The sequence below is a fragment of the Lissotriton vulgaris genome, chromosome 8 (assembly GCF_964263255.1).
Source record: "Lissotriton vulgaris chromosome 8, aLisVul1.2, whole genome shotgun sequence".
NCBI lineage: Eukaryota > Metazoa > Chordata > Amphibia > Caudata > Salamandridae > Lissotriton > Lissotriton vulgaris.
This window is the reverse complement of record NC_141696.1, coordinates 834,098,975-834,111,658: the sequence shown is the minus strand read 5'-3', so window position 1 is coordinate 834,111,658 and position 12,684 is coordinate 834,098,975. Positions and strand designations below refer to the sequence as shown.

General features: G+C 45.3%; 1 protein-coding gene across 1 annotated transcript in view; it reads right to left on the bottom strand.

The window, feature by feature from the left end:
• Window positions 1-12,684, bottom strand: part of LOC147698070 (sodium/hydrogen exchanger 2-like) — an 866,654-nt gene that overhangs the window by 287,723 nt on the left and 566,247 nt on the right. The window lies entirely within an intron of this gene.

The window sequence follows — 12,684 nt, the reverse complement described above, 5'->3', positions numbered from 1 at the left end:
GGTGTCCTGAATCATGCAGCTGATGCACTCTATCGTTCGCATATGCAGGCGTTCAGGGGCTATCTACCTACAGCGGACCTAGTGGCGGCACCATTCCCCGAAGCGCTATGGCTAATCGGTGCCCCGGATTACAAGACCTCGTGGCAGCAAGCTTAGCCCCCAGGACAAGGAAGGCATACGAAGGAGCGTTTAGTTCCTACTGCACATTTTTGGGTCCAACAGGGAGTCAGAGCTGGGGTCAGGAGGAATCCTTCCTGGGGTTCCTAGTAGCGCTGCACAGAGGAGGCCGATCAGCGGCAACGGCCAATAGGCATAGGGCGGCCATTTCATTCATGGCGCAGGTGCATGGCTTAAAAGACCCGACGGGTTCCTTTTGGTTAAGAAAGCCCTTCGGGGCTGGCAGCGCCTCGAGGGTCGCAAGCAAGATGCGAGGCACCCGATTGGCTTAGACAGGTTGTCTCTACTCGTAGCAAATCTGGATGAGACGTGCTCCTCCCATTTTGAAGCAGTTCTGTTCCGGGCAGCTTTCGCATTAGCGTTCCATGGGGCTATGCGGGTGAGCGAACCGGTCACAAGGAATAAGAAAGATGTTGAGGGAGGCTTGTGCAGGGATCACGTCCAAATTAGGGGTGATTCGATGGTGGTCTCGATAGCCAGGTCCAAGACTGACCAGGGGGCTATGGGAAATAGTGTTGTTGTGCAACGCGCACGAGAGTCCCCCACGTGCCCAATAAAGTGGATAGAAGAATACTTGGCACTAAGGGCGGCTACATGGGGGGGGGAGTTTGCTGAGGCACAAGGATGGCACCCCACTGACTAGGTTTCAGTTCCAGAGGGTGCTAGCACTGACAATCGCTGCTGCGGGCATGGACCCGTGCGATTTTGGGACCCACTCCTTTAGGATAGGGGCTGCTACTGAGGCTACAGCCAGGGGTCAGAATGCGGAGGAAGTAAGGCAGTTGGGACGTTGGTCCTCGAATTGCTTCAAAAGGTATGTGCGATTGCACATGTTATAAAGATCAATTGACATGCACTCACGCTTCTTATCTTTTGTTTGAATTACAGTTTCGTGAGCCTGTCACGCGGGGCGGAATTTGCAGTCGACCCAGCACCAGGAGACCAGCGGTCAAGGACCACCGTCTGGAGAGAGAGTGGTATGGGTCGTGGGCCACTCATATGTGAATCGCGCCGGGGACGTATTCAAAGCAGGTGACGTGACTCACGCTGCTGGGGAATACGGGTACAGAGTGGCCTTCCATGGGAAGGGCGGGCTCTGTTTTGACCAATTTGAATCATTTTTTGAGGGTCTCTTAGGGCGGCAAAGGTCACCGCCATCTGTAGTCATAGTACACCTGGGGGGCAATGACTTGGTGACACTGGGTAGACGAGTGTTATTGGAACAAATTTTGTCGGCTGTTAGCTTGTTGGCTAAAAGAATCCCGGGGTGCACGATTGCCTGGTCCCACATGATTCCCAGGAAGGTATGGCGGGGGGGCCTTTTGGTGTCAGCACTGAACCATTCGGTGAAAAGGGTTAACAATAAAATTGGTAAATTGTTTCACTCTTCGCAGTTGCATAGCATTCCTCACGGGTGTATTCGGGGTGATCACATGTATCTGAATGATGGGGTTCATCTGTCCAGGGAGGGGAATGACTTACTCATAGGAGACTTCATAGCATGGCTAAGGGGTTTGAGGAAGCATGACCTTCAGGAGGAGTAGGGGGTCCGGATAGTCGGTCAACTATCCGGCCTGTGGCGGTAAGGTCATGATCGGTGAGCAGTAATTTCAAGGTCCCTAGAGGGGGGCGCCTCCCAGAATGGATGGGAGCGCCCGGGGGGAGGCGGCCATTGGCCCCTTCCACGGGGAGGCGGCACCCACTAAGGATGGGTCACCTAGGGGGAGACGGCCATAGGCCCCTCCCAGGGGGGAGGCGGCTACATGCCCCTCCTACTAATTTCCCGGGGGCCGGATATCTGCGACGGCGGATAGAGAGTGTGGGGATGGGGGGGGAGTCCACGCTGTCCTTCCTACAGATACCTCACACGGGAACTCGGACGACCTTTAAGATGGCGTCGAGTGGAAAGGGGGCCCCCACCACGACAAGGGAAGTTACAGTTGGCAATGAGGGTTGAGTCCTCTGCGCATGCGCCACTCACACCGTGAGGGCGAGAGTTATGGTAGTAGGGATCTGACACCGGTTAAGACCTTGTCGTTGGCCCTTAATGCTAGGATGTACAATTTTAATTTAGAATGTATGCATTTCAGGATGTTAGACTCGGCTAGGAAACCTTTGTATTAGTGATCTGTTAAGGTTAGCCAAAGAACATGTCTTCATCGAAATGTAATAAATGTAAAATTGTACATAATGATGAAACTTTTATTTAATGTTTAAAATTTTGTTTCATATTTTAATAAATACGGCCGGGAGGGTGACTCCCTCCCGCCTTCCAAAAGTTCAAACCTGTGTCCGACTTCTCCCATCCTTGGGGATTGGTGTTGGGAGGGGGTGGCGGGCATCCCAGCCATATGGAAAGGGGTGACCCCTCGGTCCCCCCGAACGTATGGTTGGGTGCCCCGATCCCCCCGGGAAACCATTTTGGGAGGGGGGCGTGGCTCGGCTGGTATGCCCGAAGCGGGGTAGCCGGGGCGCGCCTTTTCCCGCCCAAGAGGGGTTGTCCTAGACACCTACGCAGAAGACCACGCCCAGTAGGCGTACCGAAGGAGGGTACACGCCCTCCCGCAGAAGAATACATAGAGCGGGAATCCGAAGAAGCGTCCTCTTGTTCCTGTGCTCTGAAGGCTGCACCCACTCGTTGCTCGTGAGCCCTTGACGGAACAAGCGGCAATTTTGACCCACCCACCAGCCCCTTATGGCAATGTTTGGTTTAAATAAAGTTTTGCTGAGATAGGCCTTTTTTCCTTTGTAGAAAAAGTAAAAGGAATGTTTAAGATAAGGATGTGACTTCTGCCTGTAGGATAATGTTTTCTTTGTAGGAGAGAGCATTTGATGACACATCAAGGCTATGTATGAGTTTTCTTTCTTTAGTAGGTAAACAACTGTCGTATTTATTTTTTGGTCGGGCGGTAAGGTCATGATCGGTGAGCAGTAATTTTAAGGTCCCTGAAGGGGGGCGCCACCCAGAATGGATGGGAGCGCCTGGGGGGAGGCGGCCATTGGCCCCTTCCACGGGGAGGCGGCACCCACTAAGGATGGGTCGCCTAGGGGGAGACGGCCATAGGCCCCTCCCAGGGGGGAGGCGGCTACATGCCCCTTCTACTAATTTCCCGGGGGCCGGATATCCGCGACGGAGGATAGAGAGTGTGGGGATGGGGGGGAGTCCACGCTGTCCTTCCTACAGATACCTCACACGGGAACTCGGACGACCTTTAAGATGGCGTCGAGTGGAAAGGGGGCCCCCACCACGACAAGGGAAGTTACAGTTGGCAATGAGGGTAGAGTCCTCTGCGCATGCGCCACTCACACCGTGAGGGCGAGAGTTATGGTAGTAGGGATCTGACAACGGTTAAGACCTTGCCGTTGGCCCTTAATGCTAGGATGTACAATTTTAATTTAGAATGTATGCATTTCAGGATGTTAGACTCGGCTAGGAAACCTTTGTATTAGTGATCTGTTAAGGTTAGCCAAAGAACATGTCTTCATCGAAATGTAATAAATGTAAAATTGTACATAATGATGAAACTTTTATTTAATGTTTTAAATTTTGTTTCATATTTTAATAAATACGGCCGGGAGGGTGACTCCCTCCCGCCTTCCAAAAGTTCAAACCTGTGTCCGACTTCTCCCATCCTTGGGGATTGGTGTTGGGAGGGAGTGGCGGGCATCCCGGCCATATTACTATTCTAACTCCAGGGGGTGCAACAGTAGGGTAAATATTGGATAGTGTAGGGGTAGAAATTACTATTCTAACTCCAGGGGGTGCAACAGTAGGGTAAGTGTTGGATAGTGTAGGTATGCGTTGTAATGGTTGCGTTGTAATGGCATGCGTTGTAATGGATGTTGCGTTGTAAAAGTTTCGTTGTAAAGGTAGTGCGTTGTAAACGTTGTGTTGTAAGTGTTGTTTCCTGATACAACATTTAGTGAGTGATGTTTAGATTATTTTTGAGATGTAAAATTGTCCTTTCATAAATTTTAATTCAAATATTCCATAGGAGGTGGGACCATACACCAAACAGCCAAGGGTATAAGGTGAGAGAAGGAAATATTCAATTGGGTGGAGCCAAAGCCCGCTCTATGTATCTTTCTAAGAATTAGTAACACAACATTTGCAGCCAACTCTGCAACACGCCAGGCCTAAAAAGGAAGTCAGAATTTGAGAAACAAAGGCATGTTGCCTAACATGCCCAAATAAGATTTGAGATTGAGAGGTAATGTGTGAAAATGGCTGTTAATGAATGTGACAAGCAATTTGATAATAAGGCCCTGAAAGTGATTTCTCACCACTTTACTGACCACAGAAAAGGTAACAATAAGGTCAGTGGAATTCTAGGCATGACCCAGATCAGAGCACATTCTTTTGTAGTATTCATGGATGCAATCACATGGCTATCTAACTTAGAACTTAGTTTTTTTACTTACAGTTCTTTTGGATTGGTACAAGCATGCGGAATTGATGTCATTTGAGTATTAGATCATGTAGAGTTTAAACTACACACAAGATGGAAACCCCTTTGGGAATATTGGCATAGCACATAGTCAGTACTTGTGAAACAAAATGCTGGTCATAAATAGCTGGTGTATATGGGGTAGGCAGGTGTCAAAGACATGTAGCTTGATTGACATTAAGTTCAACAAACAGGTACCTGAACATGAGGTCTAATGCATAATATGTGACTGGTTCAGAGATATCAGAACATATCTATCACAATATATCTATTTCAATACATCCTTCTTCCTGGATTCACTAATGTTGGGGAGCATCAATTGATAACCAGAAGCAAAATCACTTGATCAAATAGGGTTGATTACTTTGATTGTTACACCGTAGTGTAAACACAATATATATATAGATGATGCAACAAATGCGATGGAAGCAGGCAAAAAGAAGTGCAAATTAATTTACAGATATATGTATTTATATTTAAAAACAAAATAAAGGTTTAGAACTAAGTTAAAGCTAGGTGTTATTATAATATTACCCTACTACAAAGCGCATTTAAACTACACACACATTAGAAATACCAAAGTTATAGCTTTTTTTAACGTGTTTAATTAAAACATTATTTGCCCAATATACACTACGAACCACAGCCTAATATAAAATTTCAACGTCGCTCATGTACTCAAGCAACTTCAACTCACCAATTGCATATGCATTATTTATTATATGAAATGACATATTTGAAATCCATTCCTCAATTTCTGATTTGTACCTACACAAGGATTTAGTGCCGAAAATAATATCTTGGCCTTTTAATATAAATACGCTGAGTTATAGATGTTTGAGTACCTGAGTGACTTTGACATTTTATATTACGCTGTTGGCCGTAGTGCAAGTTGGGCAAATAATGTTTTAATTAAAGACGTAAAAAAAGAACTATAACTATGGCATTTCTAATGTTTGTGTAGTTTAAATCTGTTGTGTATTATAGTACTATTATATTCCCAACTAACTATAACTTACTTCTGGCCTTTGTGTTTTTGTGTGAATTTCATGGGTTTTTCGAAGTTGTAATTGTTTGTACACTGGTTCCTATGCTATTAGTGTTATTGAAATATATATAATGTCAATAGTTTAAATATTGAGATTTTTTTGTTTGGTCGAATTGGGATACACTTGTATAGCCTAATGTACTGTGTGTATTGGTTTGTTTTGAGGCTTTTTAAGTACTGGTATGTTAGTTAAGTACCACTGTACTTTTCGATACTAAGAAAGCTTCTGATAGGCTAGAAACATCTGTTTGTAAACCAAAAGAAAGCTGCTTTTAATTTCTATTCAATCTTGTTGTGGTTTTGACCTGTTCACAAGTGTGACAGTGCTGCTGATGCTTTGGCTTTGTTTTGGTGGAATTCTTCATCGTGGCTCAAGGAGGAGAACCCATTGCTGTTGCTCGTGCTGCAATAAAGAGAAAGAGGAGGCCATTGCTGTCAATGAGCTGCAGAGGTGAAAGCTACTTAAGGAGTTGGTGGTGTGGCAGTTCTTCACTTTTCCTGCGGGTCTCAAGGTGATATCTCTTGGTAGGGGACAGCTGTGCTCCTTGGGGACGACAGGAATGTGAAAGCACCTTTGAGCCAAGCATTCTACTCGTTTGGCTCGGGCAGAAAGGAGAAGAGAGCTGGAGATGGCCTAACAAGAGGAAGGAACATGTGCCAGAGCTGGCAATATTGCAACAGCTGGACCGTCCTCTTCAGCCGTGGCCACTCAAATACTCCCACCACAGACTATTTCTGCACCCCCGCCATTCCAGTAAATGCCAACCTCCTGAGGTAGCAGCTGAGCATTGTTAAGCCTTATGTGGGGATAGCAACGTACTGTTTATATTGCCAAACAGTTATAGTCACAGGAAAGAGGGACCTCAATATCCACTGAGGGCTTGTAAGAGCTCACCGCTGCCCTACGCAAAACCCTTAGGCTTTATTTTTTTGCAGTACATTTTCAAATGCCCCGTTCGGTTGGGTGCTTGGATTTTTTATTTATAGTTGGTCCAGTTGACTTATACTTTGAAAAATGCACAAAACAAGAAGACGATTTATTTTTTATTTTTAGGACTATTTTCCATTTCAATTTAATAAAGAGCTGGTTATTATTGCACCTTTTTCAATTAAAGGAGCAGGTAGTAATATATACAAAAGATTTTACATTTTAATTGTGACATTTCAATGAGTTACTTTATTTAAAACACTATCTTTGTTTATTTACATGCACACAAAATAAATGATTTTGTTTTTCATTTAGAGTGGTTCATGTAGCAGTAGCACTTAAGTTACTAATGTATGCTTTCATTTATCACCCAAACATACAAAAGGTGATGGGAAGCTGGTTGCAATAAGAAAATCCACTAGCAATAGTTCGAGGGAGCACTCAAAGCCATTGTGTGCCCTAGCCATAGGCAAATCAGTTTTCACCTTGCTCCTTATGGGAACAGGCCAGCCCAAACAGCCTGTTTCAAACAAAGTCAACCCATTGGCAATAGGTTGGTGAAGCACTCTAAGTCATTGTTGTTTTTTCAGCATGCCGCCTCAGTTTTTCCCTAGCCATATGCAAATCAGTCTTCACCCTGCTCCTTATGGGATCAGTCCAGCCAAAAACAGCCTAGCAAGGTCCTTCCTAAGCCAAACAGGTAGCAACCCGGACCGTTTTTGCCCTAGATATGGACTCACCAGCCAAGTACAGGTTGGTTCCAGTAACACACTTGGGCAGTATATAAGACACACAAAATGTGATGGGAGTCTGCTTGCAATAAGTCTAACAATTGGCAATAGCTCAGGGTAACACTCCAACCAATAGTTATTTTGCTCACCATTCCACTTAAGTTGGGACCCAGCAAAAAGCAAAATAGTCTTTACCCTGCTCCTCATGGGAACAGTGCAGGCCGAACTCTCATTCCAGGTCTTACCTGAACGAGAATAGAAGCACTCAAGAGCGGTTTTGGCCTAGATATGGGCTCATCGGCCGGGTACAGCTTGGTTACAGTGACGCATTGAGCACAGGAAACCATGTCTGGCCATAACCAGGCCACTTAAGGCAGTAAATGAATCACACAAAAGGTGATGGGAGCCTATTTGCAGGATGTATAGCCACTGGCAATAGCTCGAGTAGAATTCCAATCCATCCTTCTTTTGCTCACCATGACACCTCATTTTGGACCCAGTCATATGTAAACCAGTGTTGAGCCTGCTCCTCATGGAAACAGTCCAGCTAAAACTGCCAAGCCCGATACAAACTGAAACTGTAACACAAGCAACACAAAATCAGGTTGCCCTAGTTATGGGGTCATCAGTAGGGTACACTTTGGTTGTAGTGCCACAATGAGCACGTGAGCCACGTCTGGGCATACCCATACTACTTAGGGAGGTACAGGAAACACAGAAAGGGTGATGGGAGGCTACACAAAGTGCAGTTTTGCTCTTGTTATGGACTCATGAACCAGGTACAGCTTGGTTACAGTGACACAGTGAGCACGGAATACGGAATCCATGTCTGGCCATACTCATGCCATTTATGTTGGTACATGAAACACACACAAAAGGTGATGAAAGCCTGCTAGCACTTCATATAACCACTGGCAATAGCTCGGGCAGCACTCCAACCCATCCTTCATTTGCTCACCATGACACCTCATTTTGGACCCAGCCATATGCAAATCAGTGTTGCCTCTGCTCCTCTTGGAACCTGTTCAGCCCAAACTACCAATGGAGGTCCTCCCTGAACTGGAAGACAAGCAGCACAAAACTGTTTTTTCTCTAGTTAATCCGGGTACACCTTGGTTGTAGTGACACATTGAGAATGGAAGCCACGTCTGGGCATACCCATCTCACTTACAGCGGTACATGAAATACACAAAAGAAGATGGGAGGCTGCTTAAAGTAAATGTAATCACTGCAAATAGTTTGGGGTAGCACTCCAACCCTTTGTTCTTTTGCTCACCCTGCCACCTCAGTTTGCACCTATCCATATGCAAATCAGGTCATCAAGGAGCAGCAAGTCGACAAATCAGTCTTCACCCTGCTCCTCATTTATCACTCAGCAGAGTGCAGATAAATATTTGAATTCTGAAACTGTGAGTTGTAGTTAAAGTCCAAAAGGAATGCATTATAACTAACTACATTTTTTACGTACAATTCTCAAATTGATCTTGCAATGCGTTTTGGTTTCTTAATGCTGTCAAATCTTCCAATAACATATTGAATGTAATCATTAGTCGTATATTTGTGCAACCAAAGTGCTTTGTAAAATCACATGGCATTTTTGCAGCTAATGTAAATACTGTTTGCATACCTCTAGTTGTATTGGTCTACATTTGTTGCGGAATGGCTAAAGTAATGTAATAGAAATGTCTGTTAGAGCTCAATTGTGCTTGGGTTGCATACTGTAGGAAAGGGCCTCTTTTTGCATCGCTACCCCTCACTTTTTGCCTGATGCTTGATGTGATTTTGAACTGTACTTGCACTGGCTCCCTGCTAACTAGGTCCCCAGTGCCAGATCTCTTTCCCAAAGCACTGTACCATGATTGGCACTACTTCAGCTACCATGTAAGTCCCTATTAAATGTTACCCCTGGTACCTAGGGCATGGGTGCTGAAGAGGGTCCTCTGGGGCTGCAGCACTGGTTGTACCATCCCAGAGCCCCCTCACCAACGTTATGTACTCTGTCAATACAGGCTTGGTGTCTTGGTGCAGAGAAATCCGAAGACTCGAAATGGCACACAGCCCTGTGTGCCATGCCACCCATACACTGCATATAAGATATGGGTAAGTGGCTGCTACTGCAGGCCTTTAGCCCTAAGGCAGGGTACACTAAATCCTATCTTTGGCCATATCAACATGAGCAGATATGATCCTACAATGTCCAGTCCATCCTGTGATGCTGTAAGTGAACAGAGAAGCCATAAAGAGTGCATAGGCTGCATACTTGTCTGCACGTATTTCCTAGCTCCATTAAGGCTTCACTGACTTCTGATATGTTTTGTACCAAACCTCTTGTCTTAATAATCCTCACTGATGTCAGTGTTGGATTTATTAATACATTTAATCAGGAACCCCTTTTAGAGGGTACTCTGAAATCTAATCAAACATCAGTGGGTTTCTGGCTGGTATTCACCAGCCTACCACCCCAGACATTTTTCTGACCTCATGGGGTGAGAGCAAGTGCTCTCAGAGGACAGAAACAATACCTGCTCTGGGTAGAGTTTTTTCACACCTCCTCCACGGCAGGGTGGCCTTTCCAGGCGGGAAACTTCAAAGGCAATACTGCCTTTGAAATCCAACCCATGAACATCCAGATAGTGGAGGAGGATAAGCCCCCTTTCCTGCTCCTCTTTTGGCGGGAGGAAAGATGGGAAAATTAGTTAGATAAAGATGATGGACCCAGTTCAGCCTGCACCACCCCTAAGGCGGGGCAGGCAAGGTGAACCCCTCTCCTGGAATTCCACCATCTTGACATGGTGAGAAAACCTCCAATCAGGGCTAGGGTAGTGACTTCCCACAGGAAGTGGTCACTAGAGTGTGTAGACACCCTAAATGTAAGTAGCCCATTAGCTACTGCCCATCTCCTCTTGTAATGTCCCTAAATTTAGTATTAAGGTGGCTCCCCAGACCTGAACCTTTGATTTATCGGACCAAAGAAGATCAGGACAAAAGAAGACCTGCTACGTGAGAACAGAAGCCCTACTGCAGAAAGAAAAGGTGCTAAACCCAGCCAGCTGCAAGAAGAACTCAGCAATCACTTCTGCTGTGTTGTCCTGAACCCTGAAAGGTCATAGAGATACCCAAGACCCACTTCCTTAGTGGTCCAGCTGTTCGGAAATCGCCTCTCCATGTTACCTACTCTTGACCCCGGTGTCCTGTTCACTCTGCATCTGACCCCAGCATGACTAACCTCTGATCCCATGGTCCTCAGGTTCTTGTGACAGGCAAACTTCTCTGTAAAACAACATGGCTGCCTATATGGTTTGGAAAATAACACATTTGCCAAGCAGATAATCCCTTGCCATTGCTATGTACCACAGCCACAGATAACACTATAAAAATACACCTTATTACTTAACATTTTTTCCTGTGCTCCCTACTATGTGATTCTGCTAAATTTAACAAAAATCCACCTGACGTTTTTTGCACTCATGCAACACTAAGGGCCAGATTCTGATGCGGTTTGGAAAGCTTCACAACCAAATGAGTTTGGAATGGTTTCAGATCAAATCGGATTGGGAGAGTCCAACCGACTTAGTACGCTGCATCTGGATGATTCAAGATACGATTTGATTGGACTCCCATGGGAGCCTTTGTTCAGACCAAATGCATAAGCTTCCATTGAAGAAAGGGGTGGCTGGGGAAAATCAGGCACCCTGTGGCGGGCACCCCCTGGTGCCTGACACACTGTGCATGGCTAGTAAGGGGGGAACCCTGAGTATTCCCATGGGCCCGATTGTGAATACTTTGTGTTCAGGGGCCCACTACAGGCCCCCAAAGTCTGATTCCGACAGCTGATTCGAGTCGGACGGCACAATTCGGGAAGGCATTTCAAATCCAGCAACGTACTCGGTCGTTCGGAAATGCGTCCCATAGAGATGTACGATTCTGCTCCATATGGCTCAGTCATTCCAAATGCCATCGGGTTCGGATTGGGATTTCCTAACGCCTAACTCGTATCGTACTCGGTCGGACAGAAACCTTTCTGAGTTGGTTGGAAAGACACGTTCTCGATCCAATATAGATGGAGCAAATGCTCTTAGGAGGCCTTCCTAACCATATCAGAATCAGGCCCTAAGTTGTACAATGTAATGAAAAGCTGCAACATGAGAGCAGTGTTAGTAATAGGGCAAGAGCTATGCAAAAAATCCAGGATTCCACACACATCCAGATCAACAGAAGCCACTCTAAACAGCGTGGCTCTGCTTTACGTGAAATCCTTCCACTAAACGAAAACAGGCACAAAGAATAGTCAAAAGAAAACCACAATTTTACTACCTGTAGTATTGGTAATTTCTGCACAATAACATATATTGCATGTATTCACCTGGGTGACTGACTGTGGCTTGATATTTACTTCACTTGCACGTCTTTGGGCACTATTTATATATTGGCAGGCGGAGTATTATTACTTGGCATGGCAGAGTACTTCATGACCATGTTGAGGGTCCTCAGCCCTCCATATTTAGATATGTTTGTTGGGAAGCAGACATATCTAGCATTTCTAGGAACTGCCGTTAGGGCGGTTCCTGGAAATACATTGACATTTTCATGGATAGCTTAGTTAACATGATTCATTTGTCAAACTTACATTTTGTTTTCATTTTCAAAAACAAAACCCCAAAGTTTTTTTTTTTTTAAAGAAAAGGAAAAACAATGCCTAGAGGCCAGGGGGGCTTTTTTCTGTATTCTCTGCCGATTACCACTAGGATTTTTCTAGCGGTGAAAGCAGGGACAACTGACCTCTATGTCCACCCATCTAAATTAGGTGGACGGACATACAGGTCAACCTCACACAGCCTTTGCTCAGTCAAGTTGTTGGAGGGGTGTCCCCGCGGTGGAGTAGTCCTCGTTCCACCATAGGTCTACTGCATTTTAATTAGGCAGGGGGACCATGATGTTGGCAGAAAAGGTACACAGCTGCTGTTGCAAAAGTGTACCTTTTTGTCCAACACATAAATAAGGCCCTTTGTGCTGTAGCACAGTACTAAATTGTGATCAGTATCATGCAAACAAGGTATTTTCTGCCTGAACATGATTAACTATATCAGTGGCATATTGTGCCCAACAAATATGGACTGTGTTATTTTTTGCCATGCAATGCTGCAGATTTCTGATTTTTGATATAAATCTTGACCACCTTTTTATGCATCGGCCATCTCTTACCTTGATTTACCTATATGCGGCTATAAATCCAGCCGTCATATCATGCAGTGATCTTACTGACTGACAAGTATATGTAGCGGTCAATAAAAAAACAGAATAAGTAAATTATCAATAATATTACACCTTTGGGCATGTGGCATTGTGCATGAT